Raw genomic sequence first — 9,299 nt, forward strand, 5'->3', positions numbered from 1 at the left:
TTTTAAAAGGTATTGGAATATTTTCTATCCCACGTGACTTAATAAATAAAACATTTTTCACAGTTCTCATATCAGTTCTATTAAATGTAATTCGTCTGTCTGTAATCGTTTTCTCTTTTGCATTTCGATGCAGAAATGTGTACCAAAGTCTCTGGTTTCACACTGAATACAGTTTATTAAAACAACTCTTAAATATATTTTCTAACAGGCGCTCCAGGAGCTTCGATCAGGGTGTCTCAAAGTCCTAAACAGGTAACTATATTAAGGGGGACAAACATCACTTTCTACTGCATAATCCCCCTTTCTCATGACAATGTGGATATCGAGGTGCTTTGGTGGAAACAGGGCGAGAATAAATATATGACAAAAGGAACCGATGACAGAAAACGATTCGATTTCAAAAGTAAAGGAGGTGGTACATTTGAGCTGCGGAACTCCACTCTCCAGGACTCAGGAATCTATCACTGCGCAGTGATCCTTCAAGGAAAAAATACTGGAAATGGAACAGGATCAAATTTAATTGTCTGCGGTAAGTGACAGAAGTGATCGAGAACATCAAGCACTTTGTTTTGCCATTGTTTTATTGTGCTAACTTTGATGTTGTAAAGCTGTGTGCGCAACTGCTGATTATGCAGCGGAATGTGACATTTGATTTGCTGTGTTCTTCCATACTGCTGGAATACTCAGCAATTCAGGGCATGTCTGCGGAGAGACAAAGTTAATATCTCAGGTCTATAAGCTTTTTAAGTAAAATGTTGCCTGATTCACCTCAAAATGTAATTTTTACATCAGATTTCTTAGTCCGAGGTTGGCTCACGTAATCTCGATTCCCCAGCCAGAGGAAACATCCTCGCCAAATCTATCCCGTCAAGCATATTTACAATCTTAAATGTTCCAATGACATCACTTCATTCTAACTTTCTTCATTCTTCGCCTGTATGAACTTCCATAAATCTATATTACCTTGTTTTTATTACCCCTGTCGGATAGATTGTTTTCCTCTTGCGGAAGCTGTTATCTGATCTATTCTTACTAGCATAAAGGAAAGCGAATGAGGATATAATTCGACTCTCATTCCTTACTCTGAACATTTCTCCACCAACCTGATTTTCCCCATGTTCTGTTCGCAGCTGCACCAACTCCGTTAAAAATTTTCGCTAAGCATCCCGCAAGCAATTCAAGTACGATCCTGAATCTTGTGTGTCAGACGGCTTGGTTTTACCCGGGTGATTTGACTCTCCTTTGGTATAAAAATGGCGTCAACATCGCAACGGTGGGAAATCCGATCAAAAAGCAGAACGCAGAAGGACTGTATGAAGTTTCCAGCTCTTTTGAAGAGCCGCAGTCTGTGCGGAACGAAACTGTTTACTTCTGTTTGGTAACACACATCTCTCTCCGAACTCCCGCCATTGCCATTCACACAGTTAACAACTCCTGCCCAGGTATGAGGTCGAAAGGCCAAGAAATGTAATTAGCAGTTTTTAAAAATCAGAAAAGAGTATTCCTTAGAGATTATTGACATCACTAATCATGAAGACAGTTTTAAAATAAAATACCTATTATTAGCCATTGAGTTACTCCTTATTTTATTTTCCCGATGTTAGTTTTCTTACCGGATTTTACTGAAAATGAAGCGTCAGTTTGTTTTATTGGCCTCATGCGAAAGTGACAAGAGTTAACATTACGCGTCGAAATTATCTTTCTACAGAAACGAGCCCACTAGAAGTTAACTCTGTTTCTCTCCGTAGATGCTGCCAGACAGTATTTTCTGTTTTTATTTTTCTTCATGCAGTGTTTTGGAGCGGGGAGGCATTTCATAAAATGGATTTCGACTTTAACTGTGATTTGCTTCCATTAAATGTAACTGAAACTCATGTGATTAATGATAGCTATTTCCACTTAATTAATAAACGACCGAAATTTAATCTGAAGGTGAAAGGTAGGCATTACTTTGACAGCGATCTCTTTTCCGATGTAGTGACCGTCTGCAGTTAATAATTTATTTTGTTGAATTGAAGCAAGAACTACTCCTTTCAGCCTTGGCAATTCCAAATCTCAGTAATTTGCTGCGAATTAATCAAATAAATGTGGAAGAAGCAAAGAAAATTGAAGTTGCAAAAAACGTCCTTCTGTCAAACGCAATGTTAACCCTCTCACGCCAATGTTTAGAACATCCAAAATTGGTAATCTCCCTGGCAGATAATTATGGCATTGTGCCACCCTTTGTGAAAGTAAATTACTTTCACTTGTAGCTTATGATAGTAAATGTCATGGCCCCTGGAGATATGGAGTTGAGTGTTTAGTTAGAACTACTATATGTAAAATGATTGGGAGACAAAGATGATCTGGTTGCTCGTTTGCAGTTTTTCTACGTCGGATCTAGAAAAATGACTTAAGGTTATTTTTAAACGTCCTTCTCATAAGGTTGCCGTACATAGCTGCTGTAAATATGAGCAGTAGTTTACACAATCGATTACCATGAGAGCTAAGGATGGGCAATGCAGAAACAAATTAAAACACAGAACCAACCATTTTTTCTTGCAGACACTGATGGTGGATGTCACTATCTCTGGATTTCTAGGTGTGTGATGGGTGGATTGGTGCTTCTGATGCTTATAACCATCACTGTGGCGAAATTGATTTCGAAGAATAAAGGTAACCCATAATTTTCATTTTGACATAAATCTTCAGGGTGACGGTAAGGGCACCCTCACGTAATGCCACATGTCGTTAGAATGCAGAAGGAGGCTTTTCAGCCCACCTAGACTTCATTGATTCGCTGAATGTACTTTCTATGAAACCCCACTCCGTCCCTTTTCTCCGTAATTTGCACATTATTTCTTTTAAGAGATCAATCAAATTCCCCCTCGAATACGTCGATTGCATCTGCTTCCACCATCCTTTAAGGAAATTCCTTCCAGGCTCCAACCACCTTTGGGTGTACAAAATCCTCACGTAATTTCTATTGCTTTGCCTAATATTTTGAAACTGTGCCCTATTTTTTTTGAGGTACCCCCCCCCCCCCCCGAGAGATTGCCTTGTCCATAGCCCTTAGGACGTGGGATACCTTTATAAACTTTCCTCTCAGCCATCTATTTTCCAAGGAAAACAGACCCAATTTAAACAATCTGTGCTCATATCATACTTCCTTAGAATCATTCTTGTGAATTTACTGAGCAGCTCCACACGATAACTATTCAATTAATGTTAATTTGAAGCAAAATACAATATTTTGCTCGTAGTCCAGCTGAATTCAGAATGTTATAAAGAAAGAATTGCCGCAAATTGTAAAGAATCACATGATTTGGACAACACCAATGACGTTTTTAAGTAAAATGTTCTCAACGTCCTTTCCAGTCGCTGTACGCGAATGCTGATGAATTCATCGATTTGGATTTCACACAAAGCCCGGAAAATTTAATACCTCAAAATAACTGCTGATAGTAATCCTACTTGATCCGCCTCGAAATGTGGATTGTTCCTTTCAATGTAGAATGCAATTCTTCGTTATGGGATCGGAAGTCGCTTCACACACTGGTCTACCTAGAAGTTTATTCCACATATCTTTCTCTGTGGAAAGAAAACGATCTCCGTGTATTATTAGGAAAATGATAATTTTTGTTTTGTTTTACCAATGATCTCTATACTAGCAGTCACAGTTACACACGTCATACTATATTTGTAGGGAAATGTCGTGCTTATAGTACTGCAGCAGTAGTTCAAAGATGTGGATTCGCAATGCCGATCGAATGGGGTAAAACTTTCAATGGGATTGTGAGAGTTTAAATTCAGTTATATAACATTTGATCAGTAAAAGATTTGTCATTTGAGTGATTAGCGTAACATGATAAGTATCGGTTTATTATACTTCGGAGCCGAAAACTCGCGATCCATCTGTGTGTCACTCCAATCTTACAACAGTATGGTTAGCTCTTAACAGGCCTTTGAACTGGCCGTGCAAGCAGCTTACTTCTCTCCAACGAAAGATGGAGAATAAATATCTGCGTCGGCGTTGCCCATGTCCAAAGAATAAATAAAACAAAATTCTGTAGTTTAACGTTTTTTGCCTTCTTAGCATTCTTGTGCATTTTAAAAAAAAACGCTTCCTTTGCTGTTTAAAATTACAAATATATTCAGGGTGTCCACATAACTCAATACCCTGACAATGGGAAACCAATCTTGTGGCTCTTTGAACTGTTTTTAGCCGATGAAACAACATTTTTCACAATATTATTGGTCTGTTCTATACATTGGTTCCTGCTTGTTTAATCTATAGTATAGTGTCTTGCCTTTGTGATTTAATATCCAGCGGCCTTTCCCATTACTGCTCTTCATTGACTGCTTTGCAGCCTGAATCCGGTGTCTCTTTGAATTCCATCCTTAGATGCAATCAACATAATCAATTGATAATTTTTTTCATGGTTGGAAAGCTCTACTGTTCTGTGCGCTGAATTCCCCCGTCATATAAATTCCTTGGGAAGCAAAAGCATGGAAACTGACTGAATATCATGATCGTGAAATGTACTTAAATTACATTAATCCGGTTAGGTCGGAAAATGTAGGAATACTGGACCGTGAACTGGTAAATTCTTCTAATTTATCCAAGAAGAGGATATAATTTCTATAAATGCTGTGGAAATGGAAATTGTTTACTACGGCCTATTTCACAAAAGGTCTTTATCTCTCTTTCATGTCCATTAAAATATTGTTTTGACAAGCATTTAGTACTTCTTGAGATGTAGGTGCAGGTGGTTTAAGAAATACTGAAAATTATATTGGAAGTTTCATCGACACACACAGCTATGTACTAACTACATACAATTATCGGTGCGTTGCAAATTGGCGTTGCATGTCTAAGATGTTGAGATTGACGCGAATTGTGCTCTATCTGTAACACTGTAGTGGATTGAAAATCGACAGAATGAAATGTCAGTTATAATAGGCGCCCGAATTGACACATCAATATGTATATTAACTGTGGCTGATGCATTTTTTTAGGTGATGAAGCGTGACACACTTGTGAGAGCATTGAGAAGATTAACGTTGTAGCGATGCGCCACTTGTGTTTTTGCTATATTAACAATTGTTGCGAAATATGTACTGCATGGGCGGGTTTATAAAACTAAATAAAGAAAATGCTCATTAGCTCATCTCGCTGCGGTAGTTTTTTTTAATTTAGATGTTAATGATTACAACATTAAAATGTATCTAGTGCTACCTATCAATGTAATGCCTGCAGTTCTGCTTACTTGCAGAAACAGACAATGTTTGGATTAAACGGAAATTCTACACCATGTTTTCCATTGTAAACGTTTCTAATTCACGAATAAATGGAAGCTTCAGCCGGCTCGCTTTAAGACCCATGAATTTTCCTAATCTTTTAATTTCTAATATTATGCCACACGTATGAGTATGTTCTTAAATACATTTTAGGTTATTTGTTTATTTCTCTATACATATCTATTAGCACTTATCTGCTAAACTTGTGACACTTGCCTTTGTGTAACTCACCGAAATGTTGTAATTATAGATAAGTAGGATTGCAATTAACTGGGAGCACAACGGCCAGAAAGTTCGTTTTCAAGTCACTCATCATACTGATTTGAAAATACATCGCCGTTTATTCTTGTCGCTGGGTCAGCATGCTGAAACTCCCTCCATAACAGCTCTGTGGGCATGCTGGGTCTGCAGTGGTTTCCTATGACAGCTCACTGTCACCTTCTCAGGAGTCGCTGGCGATGGGCAGTAAATGCTGGCCGAGAAAGAGGTACCCAAAGCCAAAATCAGATGCGTTTTGAAGTCTGCAATTAATATATAGAATCCCTATAGTGCAGAAGGAGGCCAAACGGCCCATCAAGTCTGCTTCGACTCTGCGACAGGGCATTCCACAGACAGTCACCCAAGGCCAGAATCAAATCTGGTCCCCGGACATTGTGTAAACCACTGTGCCAGCGTTTCGCCTTTTCCCAAATGGCAAAAAAATGTGTTGGGGGATTGGCGGCAAATTGGCACCGTGGTTAACTCTACTGTCGTACCGTGTTAGGGGTCAGGGTTCGATTCCAGGCTTGGTGTCACTGTTTGCATGTTCTCCCGGTGAGTTTCCTCTGGGTGCTCTGGTTTCCTCTCACAATCGGAAAGATTAGGTATGGCTAAATTCCTTCAACAGGCGTCAGAGTGTGGCGACACCAGGATTTTCACAGCAATTTCATTGCGGTGTCAATGTAAGGCTATTGTGACTCATAAATTACCTTTCCTTTTTAAACTTGTGGGAGGAAAGTGGTGCACCCAAAAGAATTCCACGCAGACAGGGGGAGCGTACAAACGCCACACATACAGTCACCCCCAAGTCCGGAAATGAAACGGGTCCCTGGCGCTGCGAGACAGCAGAAACATAACAGAGAAACTAGAAGCAGAAACAGGCTTTGGACCCCTCGAGCCTGCTTTGTCTTTCATTGTGATCATGACTGATCATCAGATTCAATATCCTGATCCCATCTTTTCCCTATATTCCTTGATCTGTTTAGCCCTAAGAGCTATATCTAATTTATTCCTGAAATTACATACTTTGCTTGATGTTTATTATAGACCCCCAGATAGTCAGCGGGAAATTGAAGAGCAAATATATGTGCAATTCGCAGAGGGGTTTAAAAATGATAACAGAGCAATTATGTTAGGTGATTTCAACTTTCCCAACATTAATTGGGATAGCTATCATGTTAAAGACTTAGGTGGAGTAGACTTCTTAAAACATATTCAGGAAAACTTCTTAGGTCAATATGTGAAGGATCCAACGGGAAGAAATGGCAAATGGAATTTAATGTTGGCAAGAGTGAGGTGGTCCACTTTGGTAGGAAGAATGGTAGGAAGGACTATTACTTACGGGGCGAAAAACTGCAGCAGGCGACGGTGCAGAGGTACCTCGGGGTCCTTGTGCATGAATCGCAAAAACCCAGCTTGCAGGTGCAGCAGGTGGTCAGGAAGGCGAATGGGATGCTGGCCTTCATAGCGAGGGGGATTGAATATAAAAGTAGGGAGGTCTTGCTGCAGCTGTATAGGGCATTGGTGAGGCCGCAGCTGGAGTACTGTGTGCAGTTTTGGGCGCCGCACCTGCGCAAGGATATTTTGGCCCTGGAGGGAGTGCAGAGGAGGTTTACTAGGCTGATACCGGAGTTGAGGGGGTTGAGCTATCAGGAGAGGCTGAATAAACTGGGCTTGTACTCGTTAGAGTTTAGAAGAATGAGGGGAGATCTCATTGAGACGTATAAGATGATGAATGGGATGGATAGGATAGAGGTGGAAAGACTCTTCCCGCTCAAAAAAGACAGTAGGACTAGGGGGCACAGCCTCAAGATAAAAGGAGGGCGGTTTAGAACGGAGTTGAGGAGGAACTTCTTCACTCAAAGGGTGGTGAATCTCTGGAATTCTCTGCCCGTTGAAGTGGTGGAGGCTGCCTCGCTAAATATTTTTAAGACACGGGTTGATGGGTTTTTGATAGGAGAGGGGATTAAGGGTTATGGGGAGAGGGCGGGAAAGTGGAACTGAGCAGCGACAGATCAGCCATGATCTTATTGAATGGCGGGGCAGGCTCGAAGGGCTGGATGGCCTACTCCTGCTCCTATTTCTTATGTTCTTATGTTCTTATGTTGGACTTAATTCGGGGGAATGAAGCCAGACAAGTTTGATGAGCTGGCGGGAGAGCATTTTGGTGATTATGACCACAACATGGTTCAATTCAAAGTTGTTATGGTCAAATAAATTGACATGCTGCAGAAAAAGGTTTTCTTTTTGGGGAGAGTGGATATTAACAAAATTAGCAAGGATCTGGCAAAAGTAGAAAATATAAGAACGAGTTACTGGTAGGGAAATCTACAGAAGATCAGTGCGGGTATTCAAAGATGAAATGGGGAGGGGGAGGGGGGGAGGTGGTTACAGACCCAATATGTTCCCTTATATGTTCCTGTATGTTTGTTATAGGAAAGTATAACAAATCCAGAGAACCACGGATGACCAGAGACATTGAGAATATAATAAGAAGGAAAATTCAGGCGTTTAATAAGTATGAGGGGAATAAGCCTGCGGATGCACTGGTAGAATACAGAAGGTGCAGGATGGACCTTAAAAAGATCAATTACAAGAGCAAAGAGGGGATATGAGAAAGCTGTGGCTGTTAAAAGAAGGAGAAATCTTATGATATTCTATAAGTATATCAATGGGAAGAAGATAACCAGGGAAAGAGTAGGGCCCATTAGGGACCAAGGGGAAATCTGTGGATGGAAGCAGAGGACATTGGTAGGGTGTTAAATGAATATTTCACATCTATCTTCACCCGTGAAAATATGGATGCAGTGATGGAACTCGGAGAGAAAGACTGAGGCCCTAGAAAAAATTATCACAGGGAGGGACAAAGTCTTGGATGTATCTTGGGTTGAAAAGTGTATAAAACTCCAGTTCCAGATGAATTTTGTCCCAGGTTGCTATGGGAGGCAAGGGAGTAAATTGCAGGGGCTCTGACCCAAATTTTTAATTCCTCCCTGGCCACCAAGCAGGCGCCAGAGCTCTGGGGAACAGCTAATGCAGTCCCACCATTTAAGAAAGTTTGCAGAGACAAGCCAGGGAACGATGAACTAGTAAGTCTTATGTCTGTGGTTGGGAAATTACTGGAGAAGATTCTGAAAGAGAGAATCTACCTCCATTGGAGAGGCAAGGTTTGATAAGAGACAATCAGCATGGCTTTGTCAGAGAGAGGTCATGCTTAACAGATTTGCTTGTTTTTTTGAGCATGTAACCAAGTGTGTGGATGAGAGTTAGTACGGTTGATGTAGCTTGCATGGATTTCAGCAAAGTCTTTGACAAAGTCCCACATGGGAGACTTATTAAGAAGACTACTGCACATGGGATACAGCGCGATTTGACAAGGTGAATTCATAATTGACTTAGTGGTAGGAGATAGAGAATGGTGACAGGTGGCTGCTTTAGTGAATAGAGGCCAGCAGCCAGTGGTGTAATATATGGATCCGTGGTAGGCCCTATTGTTCGTAATTTATATAAATGACATAGATGACTATGTGGGAGGTAGGATCAGTAAGTTTGCTCATGACGCAATTATTGGCTGGGTAGTTAACAGAGTGTCTTGGGTGACATGATATATAAGGTATATATATTTTTATATAAGATGGTCAAATGGGCGGTTAAGTGGCGGATGGAATTTGACCCTGAAAAGAATGAGGTAATGCAGTTTGGAAGGATAATTTGACAAGGCAGGATGTGATGAAAGGTCTGACATTGGGAATTTTTGAAGA

The sequence above is a fragment of the Carcharhinus amblyrhynchos genome, chromosome 4 (genome assembly GCF_965287045.1).
Source record: "Carcharhinus amblyrhynchos chromosome 4, sCarAmb.v2.hapA, whole genome shotgun sequence".
NCBI classification, from domain to species: domain Eukaryota; kingdom Metazoa; phylum Chordata; class Chondrichthyes; order Carcharhiniformes; family Carcharhinidae; genus Carcharhinus; species Carcharhinus amblyrhynchos.